The 15,721-nt window shown below is 50.9% G+C and overlaps 1 pseudogene; it reads left to right on the forward strand.

Moving 5' to 3' along the window:
- Positions 1–15,721, forward strand: part of LOC134432722 (zinc finger protein 11-like) — a 246,541-nt pseudogene that overhangs the window by 135,338 nt on the left and 95,482 nt on the right.

Raw genomic sequence — 15,721 nt, forward strand, 5'->3', positions numbered from 1 at the left:
CGGGGGGGCGGGGGAGGCGCAGCTCAGACGGGGCCCAGCCGGGGAAGGACGAGAAAGGCGAGCCCGGGCAGGCAGGGACGGCGCCCGCCCCGGGCCAGGAGGAGGAGCCGAGGGCGGAGCCTTGTGCCGGGAGAGGGGAGGGGATGGATGGCGGGCACCGCCCACGGCACCGCCCCGAGAGCAGGAGGAGGAGGAGCCGCAGGCGGAGCCTTGTGCCGGGAGGGCGGAGAGGGAACCTCCCATGGGGGCGGGGTCTCTCCGCTCCCAGCCCTGTCAGTTTCCATGGCAACCCTGAACGCCGGGGAGCGGCTTCGGGGGATGACGTCACCGGCGCGGGCGGACGCGCAGCCCGGGTTAAAAGACGCAGCAAATCCCGCGTGGGGCTCCCTAGGATCGGGGGTCGGCAAAATAGATTACATGGTACAACAGGGTCAGCCGAACCAGAGAGCTCCTGCTCCAGCAGCTCCGGGGAAGGTGAAACTGATGAACTCATTGCAGCCTTGAGCAAGCGAAGGAGGGGAAAGATCGTGAGAAAAGCCATCAAAGAGTGTAGCCCCATAGTGAAACGTACAAGATAAAAATGAGAAAAGAACCGGTTTTACAATCCCCACTAGGACCAGCAGTTGGCAACCAGGGACCGATACATGTTAAGGTTCCATCTTCCCTCGTGAAAGACACGGTTCATTTTCCTGTTAAAATTTAAAACTTTAATAAAGGACAGTAGGAGACAGAGACGGTAAAACAAAAATTACGGCTCAGTACATCTTGGTACTAAGCCAAGAGCATCCCTGCTAGTTTGGGAAACACCCTTTTTATACCATTTCTATTACATCAGCCTGTTGCATATTCATAGACTCTTATGCATATCCATCATCTAGTTTACATATTTCAGGAACTGTTTAGCATGGCTCATCCTCAGCTCTGCCTTTTTAGAGCATGTGTGTTTCTTGGCTGTGGTTTGGTTCCCTCTCTTGATCACTTCCACTCTGGGCCTTGGTCCACACTTTCTTCAGACGGCAGATGCTGATAGTTGGCACATCAATAACAGGGTGCTCATGACGTGTTAACTGGATGTTATCCCGACCAAACAGACAGTTCACTCCTGACTAGATCAGCTACCACTACTGCCATGTCTAAGTTTTTATTAACAGCAGAAATAAGAGCATAGTTATTTTAACATTGTACATATAAGATTCCTCTTAATATAACAATATAATAAGCATCTGTAATAATCTTTCCTCTTCCCTTTTTATAAATAATTTGGCTTGAGCAGTATTTCTTTTTTTCTATCCTCCATTATTTGCTTTTTTTTTCATAAATAATTTTTGCTTCTTCCAAGTGGTTCTTTCTTATTATTTTGTGTGCATATAATCTTTTGTGCAGTCCCAGATGTAGTCAGTTTTGGGTCTATAGCATCGCCACTTAATCATTAAAACTGAAAATCAGGGACAAAGACTCTCTAACTAGTTAAAGTTAGAAAGTGGTATGTTTATTACGCTGGTGGGTGGCCTGGAAGGGGTCATTCTTGAAATGCGTGACTGCACCACACAAGGATTTTTGCCTTCTGTTTATTTCCCAAAATTATACATATGCATAACCCCAGCACCTCCCATCCCCGCTTTGTATTAAAATGAGGTTATTAGTCCTTCACGTGTGCGCAATTCTTCTCTTGAATTGGGTCAGTGGTCCCAAATTGGGTCAGTGGTCCCAGGGATGAAGTCAGGAAGGTCTTGGTCAGGTCTCTGTGACCCTCTGGCACAATCCAAGGCCCCCTGCTTCATGATGGATTGACACAGAGTCCAGGTGCTGGGCATTGTTCTGCTGGTTTCAATATGTTCCTGTAATGGTTCACTTGCTCCTCTTCCTTCTACAAATGAACTCATAACAATTAGCTTTAACTTAAGCATCTAATAATCATTAACCAGTTGTTGGTGTATCTGACTTCAATATGAATTGGTTCTAACCCTCAGTTAAAATCTTAAATTTTTTAAATCATAATTCAATCCCTACTCTTTCTTCAAGGTTGGTAAATTCTTTTACTAACATACAGGTTCTTCTTTATTGAGCCAACTTATGTGGTGTTTCTTAAAACCGTACCATATGTTCTCAATATTGAAGTTAAAGCTGCTACTTGCTGCAACAGTCTCTAATTCTAAATAAGTACTGTAATAGACAAAATCAAACTTATACTAACTTATCTCGGCCTTCTGTGCAGAGGTACCTGTTGGTAAAGGTCCAGACTCTATTACCTCTCTGCATGTAGTCACTGTGTACTTTGCATGTCGCTTTCCACTGGCAATGTAGCTGCGCCTGTCAGTGAACCAGGTCTCTGCATTGTCCAAAAGAGTGTCCTTTAAGTCTGGGCAGCAGGAGTAGGTAGCTTCAATGGTCTCCAGGCAATCATGGTGTACTGCTTCTCCTTGATTCCCCTGAGGAATAGAAGCTGGGTTGACAATATTAGTCACCACTATCTCTACATCATCTTGCTCTACCATGATGGCCTGTTATTTCAGAAACCTCTGTGGTGAAAGCCAGTGGCCACCCTTTACTTCCAGTACTGCGGACACTGTGTGGGACACTAGCACAGTCATTTTTTTCCTAGGGTAGACTTGGGTGCTTCTTGAATATTCAGCACAACTGCTGCTACACCTCTGAGGCAACCTGGAATCCTTTGGCTGTTGCATCTGGTTGCTTAGAGAAGTAAGCAACTGTCCCAGCTCGGCTGTTCTAATGGCCTGGTAAGGCTCTGGATGGCCTTGAGGCAGCCCGCACTCCAAAGGACGAAAGGAGTCTTCAGGTTTTTCAGTTCTTCAGTATTGTTTATTAATTCTTATCTACAATATCTTCTCCCAGCCCGACAGAGGTCCTCACAGCAAGCCAGCCATGAGCACACTGACCTCCCCCGGGGCGGCCGCTTATTTTTATACCAAAAACTACGTGTAAGATATTTACCTTTTCTCCCCAATACCTTTCACCCTTATTGACAAGTGCACATTCAGTAAGAACCAATGTCAAAGTGCCACCATCGCCATTGAAGATGGATGACAAGAAGAAGAAGGACAGGACACGCCCTAATTCCTCCGTCTTGTCTCCTAGAACCCCCCTGTACCGAGATTCTAAAACCTGTGTTTTCACTCAATAATGAATCTATCCCTTCACCACTTATCCCTGTGTGATCCTCCCATCCTCATACAGGTGTTGCGTCCAGTGCAGGACCAAAGTCTAGCCACAAAACACTTCTGGCAACGTTCCAGGATTTCCGAGTCCCCCAAGGGTTGTCTCGGCGACTCTGCACATCAGGAATGATGTGCTGAGTTCCCACAAGCAACTGCCCTTTGGTATGGACCCAAGTCCTGAGCCAGTATTCCCAGGGAAATTCCTTGCATGGAAAAATAGAAAGAATGGTTTACTTACATCTGGAAGTCTCAAGGCTGGAGCTGACATAAGGACACTCTCTAGCTGGTGAAAGGCCCGTGTGGCTCCTTTTGTCCATTAGAGATCTCTGTTTCCATCGGCAATAAGAGCATAAAGGGGTCTGACGAGCAGTGCATAACTATAAAGCCACAGCCGGCACCACCCTGCCATGCCAAAGAAGGTTGGGAGTTCCTTCGTTGTCTGTGGTTTCGGGGTTTGGCATACGGCTTCCCTGCCTTAAAGCCTGCTGCTCAGCACTCACTTCTTACCCCAGGTAGATTACCTTCTGTTTCACTACCTGTGCCTCTTTCTTTGAAACTCTGCATCCTTGGAGTCCTAGGAAATTCAAAAGGCTTACCGTCCAGGCTTCCCTCGTCCGAGTGGCTACTAGAAGATCATCCACGTACTGCAACAGCCTCCTTTCTCCACTTATTGGTTTTCCTGTTAGGCCTGACAATTTTGGTGCAGACGTTGCCTTTCTGCCTTGCTAGGGTGGCATTGCCAAAGCATCTGCCTCGGCCTGTGACTTGACTCAGGGTGATTCCTTTGTGAGGGGTGTCCCATCTGCACTGGTGAGGGGCGTCGGCTGTGGAGTAACTGAAGGGAGTGTTTAGAGTGACTCCTTTGTAAAAGGGGGGTTTGACATCGTAACATCGTAACAAAGCCAGCAGGATTCGGTTAGGTTAGGGTTGGATTCGTTCAGGGATACAAAGGTAGCTTCTAATATACGAAGGATTGGGTCTCAGTCTGACTCGGTTAAGTGGCTCATCTGAAAGGTTTCCGCATGACCGGTCGGGACATTGCTGACCCCTGTGGGTAAGGTTTTGGGGTAGGTTACGTTTCTCCCTTTCGGCACGCTTTTAATCGCTTTGTTCGGTCCGACTGGGTGCCGACGGCAGGAGCCTGGTAATTTGCACATTCACCCTCTCTTTTGACCCTTGAAGGACGATTTGCCTGTGGCCCAGCTAGGGTGATCTGGCTGCAAGACCGTCATGTTGTAATCAGTGCATGCCCGAAATCTAGGGATTTTATGTTGGTTTCGGTGGAAGTTTCCGTGAGAGAAGAAGGGTGTTTTGCAGCCGCTGGGTGCCCAGGTGAACTGTAAGAATTTGTCGGGCTCTTGTGGATCCCACCCAGGCCCCGATGGTCTGGCATCTGTAACTATGGTTTCGCAGCCCCAGTGCCCACAATATCCCCACCCTGGGTGATTGCAGTAGCTTTTCCCAGGGTTTGAAGCTGGGCACCAGTAGGATAGGTACGAGTGTTTGACGTGTGGGGAATAGGGGTTTACCCTTGGCTGTTCTGGAAACAGGTTGGTGATGCGGAGCACCAAGGATGGGGTGTTTGGTGTGGTGATTTCTCTGAGTGCTTTGTCGCTACTAAGGTGTCACATGACCCACCTGAAGGGCTGATGGGGGTAGTGATCTGGGCTGGCTTGCCCTCTATCGACAAGCCCCAACAGCAAAATCACACAGAAACCCCCTTGGCGTTTGGGTCTCCCCGTGCGGGTCTCTCGGGTGCTGCCTGACGGCTTGGTGGTCTGTCACTTTCCTCTGGAACCGGGATGTACGCGTCACGAGGACGTCCCACGAGCAGGTCCTGTAAACAAAGACTCTCAATTCTCGTCAGTCTCATTCTGCTCGCTATGAAGGTCCGGCTTAATCGACTTAAGTGGACACCACCTGATTTTGCCGTCCTTTTGGACAGCTGCATACCCTTGTCCCGTGTGCATCAGCCTCCAACCCCGTTCCCACTCGCCTAGCTCGTTTCTAATTACAACCTGTGGGCCCCCTTCTAGTGTTCGAGTGGCCCAGTGTTTTTGGACGGGACTGTTTGTTTCATCTCCCCTAGGGAATTGATTCAGTGCTAGCAAAGCGGTTGCCAGCATACGTGCCTGATCTCCTGGGGGAATGGCATTGGCAAAGCCCTCTGCTTTTGCCAACACTTCTAGCTTGGTTTTCAGGGTCTGGTTTGCTCTCTCAACTATGGCCTGCCCGGAACTGTTGTATGGCATGCCTTGCACTAACGTGATGCCCCATTTCGAGGCGAATTCCTGTACTTGTTTGGAGGTAAAATTGGAGCCATTGTCCGTTTTGATCTGCTTGGGGATACCAAGCCAAGCCATGGCTGTCAGCCAGTGCTGAATTGTGGCTTTGGAGTTAGTTTTGGGGTGCTGTGTGGCTATGATCATTCCGCTATAAGTGTCCACTGTCACTGCAAGCCATGCTCGGGGCTTCAGCAGTTGACATAAGGTGAAGTCTGACTGCCAGATTTCTGAGGGCTTGAGACCTCTCGGGTTGACCCCGCAGGTCCATAGGGGTGACTTCTGGCAATGAGGGCAGGTGGCTACCACATGTTTTGCGTCCGCTGTCGAGATTTCACATCTCTTCGCCAGTGCTTTGGCTCCAATGTGGAGCGACTCGTGCAGTTGACGGGCTTCCTGCAACGTCCAGACACTTTTCGCTGCGGCATCCGCTTTGTCGTTGCCAATCTGGAAGTAACCTTTGACTGGGTCATGGCTGTTGATGTGGATGACTGACACGGTGCCCTGTCGTGAGGAAAGTGCTTCTTCCAGCATTAGGGCTGCTGCTGATGTTGACACTCCTGGTCCTGCCATGGGTAGACAGAGCCTTGCCACGAATATAGATTCCGTTACGATGTTGAGGTGTTCGTCTTGGAAGAGTCCGCACGCCAAAACCACTGCTGCTGCCTCCAATTGTTGCACTGACAGTGTGGGGTCACATGCTATGACGCAGTGCCACTGTTCTCCTGCCTGCCACACTGCTGCTGCGGTTGAAGTCGTGGAGGAAGCGTCTGTGAAGACCGTTGGTCCCGGCTGCAGTCTGTCCTTGACCTTTGGCGGCATGTCCATGTCAACTACGGTCAGCAGCTTAGTCCAGGGTGGCTTGGAGGAGTAGGAGATTTCTCTTCTGAAGCCAGAGAGAGCAAGGGCCAGGTACTCCGATACTGTGGCTGACTCCGAGGTCGGCTGCTTGCAAAACGGAAGGTGGATGCTTGTCGGCTCTGTCCCTAGGTGTTTCAAGGCGAGTCTCCTGCCTTTCATGATGAGGCTGGCGATGCATTCAATTCCTGTGGAAAATGCACGAGCGGGTCTTCCGAGGACCACCCATTGGATCGATCGGGCCTTTTCAGCGAGTCCTTGGGCCAGTGTTCCCACTCCCCCCTTCGGTGTAAAGTGGACGTACAGGTCCAGTGGAATGGCTGGGTTCCACCTGGCAAGTGTGCCAGTGGACATTTGGTTTTCGATGAAGTCGAGGGAGCTCGTTGCTTGCGGCGTCAGCTCCTTGGGATCCCAGGGGTTCTTTCCTTTCAGGAGGTCGTACAGAGGGTCCATGACCTCGGGAGGAATCAGGACGATGTTGCGAAGCCACTGCAGTGATCCCACCAGGCGTTGCACGTCATGGAGCGTCTGGACGTCTCGGTTGACCTTCATCTCGGGGGGTGTCTCGTAGGAGCTTGTAATTCCTACTCCCAGGAAGGTAACACAGGGTCCTCTCTTGATCTTTGCGCTCGCGATCTCGAAGCCGTTGGCCTGAAGGGTCTCCGTGATTGTGGACACCAGGTGATCCACTTGGCTTGTCGATGGTGCTGCGACCAGGATGTCGTCCATGTCGCATCACTGCTTTGTCCACGGTTATTTGGCATATGGTCAGGCTGTCGACCAGGCCTTGTAGAAGCACTCTCCATTGAAAGCGAAGGTTGGGCCGCTCGCCGTTCCGAAACGCCACGGAAAAGGCAAATCGTTCTCTGTCCTCAGGGTGCAGGGGTATTGAAAAGAAACAGTCCTTAATATCCAGTACTGCGCCCTGCTGCCCTGCGGGGATGGCTGAGTTCGCGGTTAGCAGTGTCTGGACTGGACCCAGGGGTCGGATCGTCTTGTTCACCTCTCTCAGGTCGTGGACGAGACGATAGCCTTGTCCGGAGCTTTTGGGGATCACGAATACAGGGGTGTTCCATAGGCTGATGGAGGGTTCTATGTGACCCTTTTGCAGTTCGCAGTCGACCAGTTCCAGCAAAGCTGCCGCTTGAGGCTCTGTCAGGGGCCACTGCTCAACCCATACAGGGTCTGATGATTTCCAAGTCAATTTGATTGGCAGCAGGGGGTGTACGGCAGTGGTCCTCATGATAAATTTGTAAATTTGAAATCCGAGCATGGAAAGGACGTCCCGTTTCCCCGGGGCCGGGATGCTTGGAGTGAGGGTGCTGCCAGGGAAAGCTTTGCTGGCTGGGGACAGCTCTCTGAGTTGCTGCCCTTCCCTGGAAGCCTGGGCTAATGCGGTTGTCCTGCCATTCCTGCTTAAATACAATCCGCCCCGCCCCATCAAAAAGCATGCGGCTTATTTGCGTAATATCAAAAGTGAGCAGATCGTTATTGCTAGAAAGGTCATCCTCGAGAGTGGGTACTACAGCTGAGTTGATCCCTATTTCTGAAATCGCTTTGGCTTCTTTTGGGTTAACTGGGGTATATGCCCTTTGTTGGTTCCCTCGCGCTCCGGCAACCCCCACCGGGAAAGCGTGCATGGAGGCTGCCGGTGCCCGGTCCCCACAGGCTGCTTTTATTTTTCCCCAATCGGTGAGTTTGTGTTGCGATTGTTTCCCGATATTGTTTAAAGCTTTATTCGGTTTTGCTTGAAACCGCATAAATTCTGCTGTCTCGGTTTCCGAGTCCCCGTCAGGCTCGGTCGGCTCTTCCGAGCTGTCTGAGCAGCTGTTACTTGACTCTGAGCCGGAAGCTGACTGCCGGTACACTTCCGGCGCTCCTGCCGTTTTGTTCGGTTTCGACCCCGCTCCTCCCTTTGGGGGTGGTGCCGTTCCCTCCCCCTTGGGTCCCCCCGCCTCCTGCCGGGGGAGGTCCTTGCCCTATAAGAACCTAATTTGAATAGAGTGCTATGATTGGTTTTGCACTCTACCGCAGGGGCCGCCCCGTCTCCCCGCTCGCCTGCGCATGCGTTGTTAAGCAGGCTGACTCCATTTCCGCCCCCCGCCTCCTCCCTTCCGCCCTCACCATGTGGTTCGGCGCTATGTTTAAACACACATGGCGGGGGCGAGTTTTTACCGATCCTGGCGGGGTCCGACAATCCGGCCTCGTTCCGCGCCTCCTCCGCGAGTCCCTGCCAGAAGCATCGCGCGCGCTGCTCTGCTTCTTGCGCCGGACCGGCGACCGGCGGGGAAGAGACGGATAGAGAAACCGCGGATTTTTCGGACGGTTCCGCGGGGGGGCTAGGACCCGGTGGGCTCCACGGGAAGGTCGGGGGGTCCCCTGAAAGTTCCGGGGGGTCTCCTGGGGGCTCCGGGGGGTCTGGGCTCTGGCTCGGGAAGGGGTGGAACGCGCCCGACCCCTGCATATTCCCGCCTTCAATCCGATCGCTCTCAGAGGCGGTCTGCATCGCGGCCCCCACCCCTGGCTTTGATGTAGCTAATAAACGTATACGTGCGGCTTCCTGCGTCTCCTGTTCTTCTAACGTCTTGCGTAGGGCCTCTTCTACTTTCCCCCACGCTTTGAGGTTTTTACCACTGCCTGCGGACTTAGAGTCCTCTGCTGAGGCGGCAGTGCACTTCTCCCGCGCTTCCGAATATAATATATTTACCGGACGTTCGATCGTCCCCAGCTCTAGGAGCCTTGCAATAGCAAGATTAGTGTTTCTGAGCTCACCTTTAATTCCCCATTGCTGATGAGCCTGACTTACGACCTTCGCTGTGGATTCCATGGTCCACGCTGGTCCGGGGGCGTCCCCCCCGCTGTGGTCAGAGCTGCTGCCACAGCCGCTGTCCTCTGTCCAGGAGAATCCCCGTTCCCCGGGCGCAGATCGCTTCCCGGGTTTCCGGCACCAAAATGTTGCCTTCAGGATCAAGGCAGGCGACCTGGTTCTGAGGAACAGCTCGACGGCCCACCCTCCAGGGCCGTTCGGGCCAGTGACACACGCAGACACCAATGTGGTGGACGGTCAAAAGGCATTTATTACTTCTTCTCATGGGGTCTTATAGTCTAAGGGGTCTCTACGTCAAAAGGGGGTTTGTCCTTCTTATCTACAGTTAGTAGGGAATGGAAAAGTACTGGGTAAGGAATGGAAAGTTACTGGTATTCGGTTAAGGGAGGCTACATTCCTATGTTAATTTCTTATCTATGAGTAACAAAGGGTCTTATCTACGGGGAACAGAGGGTCCTGCCTTTCCGTAACATCGCAACTTCTTCCGCAGCGCCTTTCCCTGACTCCCACAGAACCAGGAATGTCCCTTAAAAATCCCGGACTTTTCCCAGCCAATAACAGCGCGCCCCGCCCCAAACCGTCCAATCACCGCGGGTCTCCCCTCAGGAACACCGGCCTCCCTGTGCGCCCGATCCAGCCAATCACTGCACGCATCCCCACCGCCCGCCTCTCACGCGGCGAACCAACCAATCACCGCGCGCCACCCCTCAGCTACTCCCTCCTCTCTTGAGCTGAACCAACCAATCACCGCACATCTCCCGTCGGCAACTCCCACCTTGTTTGCCCCTATGCAGCCAATCACCGCGCACCGCTCCCACCCCCCATGTCAATCACCGTGCCCTCCACGAAACCAACCAATCACTGGGCGTTTCCCGTCAGAAACTCCCGCCCTCCCTGCGCCGCTCCAGCCAATCAGAGCCGACCCTGAAGCAGCGCCCCCTGACCCCGGGGCCGGGCATGGAGCAGGTGCCCCCTCCTTCCCCCGCCCGCCCCCCAGGACCCCCTCAGGGACCCCCAGGAGCCGCCCCGGGCTCGGGCGTGTCCTGCGGGAGGCGCTGGAGAGAGCGGGGGAGGCACTGGGAGAGGACGGGGGGCTCCGGGAGCTGCTGAGGAGGCGCAGGGACAGGTGAGGGGTCCTGGAGGGGTCGTGAGGGGAATTTGGGGAGGGGTCTTGAGGAGGTTTGGGGGGGATTTGGGGAGGGTCTGGGGGGAACTTGAGGGTGTTTTAGCAGGGTCTGGGGGTGCTGGGGGGGCTTTGGGGGGAATTTGAGGAGGGGTCCTCAGGGGGTGTCACGATCGGTCGTCACGGACGGGTTTCGTGATGGTTCGTGGATTTGATCTCAAGGTGCAAAAAGAACCGACATGGTACAAGGGGGTTTGCAATGATAATCGAAACAAATGCACCTTTATTGAATGAGCACAGCAAAATGTGATAGAGGGATTAAGGGAGAGAAAAAGATGGGGGAAGAGGGAGAGACAAAAGAGAGAGAGAGAGAAAGAGAGAGGGGATAGAGCTACCAAACATAGAGATGAAGTTGTTTGGTCCAGTCCAGTCGAGGATCCACTATTATGTTGGGGAGATCTTGAAGTCTCTCGCTAACTCAGAGGTTTTTATTATGATAACTCCATTGGAAATTGCGAGGCAGGAGGATACAGATACAATAAGGAATAGAAGTAACAGGTAGTTCATGCTCTTGGCAGTAAGCGAGAGCCATTGTCTTCTTGGTCCAGCGGTCACAACCTGCAGGCAAACATCTCGCTTTGGTCAGCTTGCCTCCCCCACACACCTGCCCTGGGCTGGGGGTTTCAGTCCCAGTCCTTGGAAGGAGCAGAGGGGCCTTTTCACATGGGGGTTCCAAGTCTCAGTCCTTGATGGAGAGGCTCCTTCCATCTCAGTCTGTCTGTCACGGTGGTTGTGAAACAGGTGAGGGTCTTCTGAGGGGGGACCACCTGAAACTCAGGAGAAGTCCAGCCAGGCCGAGAGGTGGGACAGCTTCCAAGGCTGTTGTTGCAAAAAGGGCACGGTGCCCCGTTCTTCTTCTCATTGGGCTCAGTGTAGCACACAGCAAACAACACCTGTGAGAACAATGGCTTAGCAACGCTCTCAGGTCTCAGGCACATGACTTTCTCCCTTGGAGCCAGAGATTCAAGACAGGGGGGTCTTCTCTTCAGTGGTCCCCCAATGGACGATTGTGAGGCAGATGAGGGAAAATTCAGACAGACTCTCACAAGCAGAAACTGGCAGGATGTGTCTGCTTCCAGTGCTTGTCTTGGCTGTTCCTTCGCAGTGCTGGCAGCATCATCAGAGACACATCACACGTTCTCTCATGCCAGGGTCATCCCAATCTTCTGCACTTGCCCAGGTGTCTCCCGGGTTCACCAGGGAAAATGGCTGCTCGTGCCAGTCCATCCCCTTGCCCAGAAGGCACCCGCTTGTGTTTGGGCACGAGCTGCTGGCCACAGCCAGATGGGCAGCACCCGCAGCATTGGCCATCAGACGCTGGACTGATGTTTTTTTCCAGAGAGCAAGAAAAGCAGCCAGAAGCACACAAGGCAACTTGACAGTATCTCTGTAAGAATGTCATTGTCCTGTGAAAGTCAATAGTGGATGGTGGTTTTGTGCTGCAGATAATCACTTCTGAGCAAAAATCATTCCAGGAAGGGACAACAGCTTCTGCCTTCTGATGGATAAGTCAATTTGCCACTGCTGTCCAGGCCCATGGCCCCTCCCAGTCTGACCAAGTTTTGGCCTGCGGGTATTATTGGGGTTAGTCTGGAGGCAAAGATCACACTGCCACTTGAGTAATAGTGGCATGTAAATTCCAGGCAACGATTCTTTCAATCATGTAGGTGTTCAGGGCATCTATTCCCCAGTGTGTTTTCTGGTGCTCCTCCCTTACTAGTGACTACATGAAATGGGAAGGGATTACCAGCTTCCCTTCAATGGTAGCCCACCCTTCTTGGTTGTATGTCCCTTTTTGATCTTTGATTAGTTTTCTATCTTTCTCATTGTATTCTGGCTTACCTTCAAGGGAAATTTGCCCATCTAAAATCAGAGCTCCTTCAATAGTTACCTCACCTTTTGCTGCTTCCTTTGCCTCTCTATCTGCCAGCTCATTTCCTTCTTCCAATTCTGAGTTCACTCTCTGGTGTGCCCTAATATGCATAATTGCTGCCTTTTCAGGCAGCTGAACTGCTTCCAGCAGCCCGATTATCCCGATCATCTCTTGTGCATGTTTGATGTTCTTTCCTTGTGAGGTCAGCAGTCCCCTCTCTCTCCAGGTGGCTCCATGTGCATGCACAACTCCAAATGCATACCATGGCTCTGTATAGATTTTATTCTCTTTCCTCCTGCCATTTCTAAGCCAAAAGGAAAGAGAATCAGTGCAATTATTTTGGTCTTCTGTGCAGAGGTGCCTGTTGGTAGGGGTCCAGATTCTATTACCTCTCTGCAGGTAGTGACTGCATATCCAGCACGTCGCTTTCCACTGGCAATGTGGTTACTCCCATCAGTGAACCAGGTCTCTGCACCATCCAAAGGAGTGTCCTTCAAGTCCGGGTATCTGGAGTAATTAGCTTCAATGGTCTCCAGGCAATCGTGGTGTGCTGCTTCTCCTTGATCCCACTGAGAAAAGAAGCTGGGTTCACAAGGTTAGTGACTACAGAGTCCTTTGCCCAGCACTGACCTCATACCCCACGTAGATTATTTTCTGTTTCACTGCCTCTGCCTTTTTCGTTTTTTTTTTCTTTGATACTCTGTGTCCTTGGAGCCCTAGGAAATTCAAAAGGCTCACGGTCCAGGCCACACATGCTTCCCTTGTCTGAGTGGATATCAAGAGATTATCCACGTACTGTAATAGCCTTCCTTCTTCTTGTGGAGCTTCCTGGGGCTCTAGGTCTTTTGTAAGTTGTTCTCCAAACAGAGCAGGGGAATTTTGAAACCTTGAAGGCCTTGAGGCCTTCACAATCTATGTGAGCTGGGTTTTGCACCTGCTTTTAGGGTTTTCTCATTTGAATGCAAAAATTTTCTGGTTGGATTTATGAATAGGGAGGCAAAAGAAGGCCTCTTTCAGATCTAAAACAGTAAACAAGGGTAGCTCAGGTGCCAAACATGTTAGTAGGGTGTATGGGTTTGCCACAAGTTGTACTGCCTGACCCTAGCCCGTTGTTTTCCTTAACTTGTACAGAAGGTGCATTCTCTGCCCTCCCTGCCATGTTAGAGGCCCATACCCCAGGAAACATTGGATCCATTCTTTTCTTGTTAATTTCATCCTTATTTTCAATTTCAGTTTCACTAATTGTTAAAATTAAGCTCAATATATCTCCATATTCTTGATCCTTTACCTCTAAAATAATCTCTCCATTCTTTAAATGTGATCTTTGCTTCCAGCTGCTCCAACAAGTCCCTACTCAACAGGGCCTTTGGAGAGTTGGGCATATACAAAAAACTATGACTATTTTGATGGTTTGCAAAATATGATTTTTCAGATTGGCCAGTTGCCCCCTTACCATAACATCTGTTACAGGCATCGAGGCTTTATTTAACACTGAGTTTGCTGCCCCTGTGTCTACTAAAAATTCCATTTGCTTAGCTCCCATCTTTCTACCCCATCCCAGCCTTTTGCCTTAATTCAAAGTCTTGGGGTATAAAATAAGCTGAACGCACTCAGCTTTAATTATTTCTGCTGGGTTTCTTAAATTACTTGAAACTCTCTTTTCTAATAATTCAACATCCTTGTTCTTCTTTGCTTCTCGTGACCAGTTGCCACTAAATTCCTTAGAGCTCTCTGAGTAGCCTTGGTTTCCTTAGAATAACATAAATTATAAAGTGCCTGTCTTGGTCTCTTCCACCTAAACTCTGCTTTACAAAATCTCATTCTTTCCCAGTTCTCTTCCCGCACAACCTAATTCAAGCATTGTTTCTATTGACACTCACTTTGCTGCCTTGCAAAAAGCTGTGCCTCTTACAGCAAAAACGCTGATATGCCCACAAACACAAACACAGACACAGACACACACACATACCCTGCATCTCAAATTCACGAGAGTCAGGACTTAGGTTGCTGTGGGAAGGGAATTCCTGGAATTCCTTTAATTTGTTTTATCACAGTTAAACATAAATCACCATACTGCAGTTTTTCCATGTAAAATGCTACACTTGTTGCAAACAAAATCCTAAAATCTCCACAAACACAAGCCTACAATACCGAGAATCAAATTACCACAATGTGGGGGAAGAACCACACAAACTCACTGGGAAAGGGGTATCTCTTAAGAGTGCCCACTTTCCTTGACACAACCCAACATACAACACTTCATCATCTACCCACATCAGCTTATCAGCCTCTTCTGGTCCTCACACACTCTGGACACAATCAAAATAACAGCACACAGTAAAATTCCAGGGACCAAGTCCAAACTGCGGGGACAGAAGAATCCCCTGAGTTCATCTAGCCACGGTTAAAATGCGCACAATCTACACAAATCACACATCACCACCTTTAAACACAATAAATGACTAAATGTCCTCACCCACGTTTCTCCACTTGTTCCACTACTCCACGGGGTGTTCCTGCCCTCACAGACTGCCCCAGCCGGTGCTCCCATCAGACATGGGTAGAACTGCCCCCGCACGCCGTGGGTACACTCACTCACTCACTCACTCGGTCTGTTTGATACACCACGCACTCACACGATTATAAACATGCCAACATTAACCACACAATGCATTAGCCATACAATGTCTGGACACCACAAGCACACAAAGTTCGGGTTCACTCGGCTCACCCCAGAGTCGCTAGCGGCCGCTCCATTGAACAATGAACCCGTTCCCAGTTGCGCTATCAACCGGGAACCTCTGCCGCTGACCGTGCTCTTGGTTGATGGCTGCCTGCAAGCACAGGGACGAGGCTGTGCACTCAGACGTCTCTGAGTGACTTATCAGCAGCCCTATCTCCCCCAGGCCCTTTGATAGACGTACCGTGTATCTGCACACCAGCAGGTCATTGTCTGTATCTGCAGGAGGCAAGCCGAGACGGAGCAGAGCTCCTCCAGGAAAATCCCAGGGAGCGCCCAGGAGTCCGTCCTCCCTTCCGCCCCTGCAGGGACAGACAATCGCCTGGCTGGCTCACCAAAATGATTAGTGGAAAAAAAAGAGAAACTCCACAACTTTGTACAAAGTCGTAAATCCGGTATGTTTAGCACTGGACGCATGTGGGAATCGTTGTTCCCCCTAAAGGACACGTGCACCCCTGAGAACTCCCCCTTGCTTATACATATGCATATAGTCTCATTCATATTCATTTTACAGATTTCACATTACAAGCTGCAATTAGTTTTTATCAGTCCTTGCCTTTTGCGCAGAAAGATCTCTGGTCAGCCTCAGCCTTTGGCCCTGACAAAGGGGCCTCTGCTTATCTTGAGAGTTTGAATTCCTTCTCTTGGTCGAGGCCATTCTGTGAGCACAAGATTTTTTCTTTGATTTTTTTCCTCTCTTGTGAGAACAGGGAGTCTTAAGCACAGATAAACAAGTTACAGGCTCAGAACAGCACTTTTCTCCTAAATCCAAAAATGCATTT

Source organism: Melospiza melodia (assembly GCF_035770615.1).
Source record: "Melospiza melodia melodia isolate bMelMel2 chromosome 7 unlocalized genomic scaffold, bMelMel2.pri SUPER_7_unloc_1, whole genome shotgun sequence".
Classification (NCBI taxonomy): Eukaryota; Metazoa; Chordata; class Aves; order Passeriformes; family Passerellidae; genus Melospiza; species Melospiza melodia.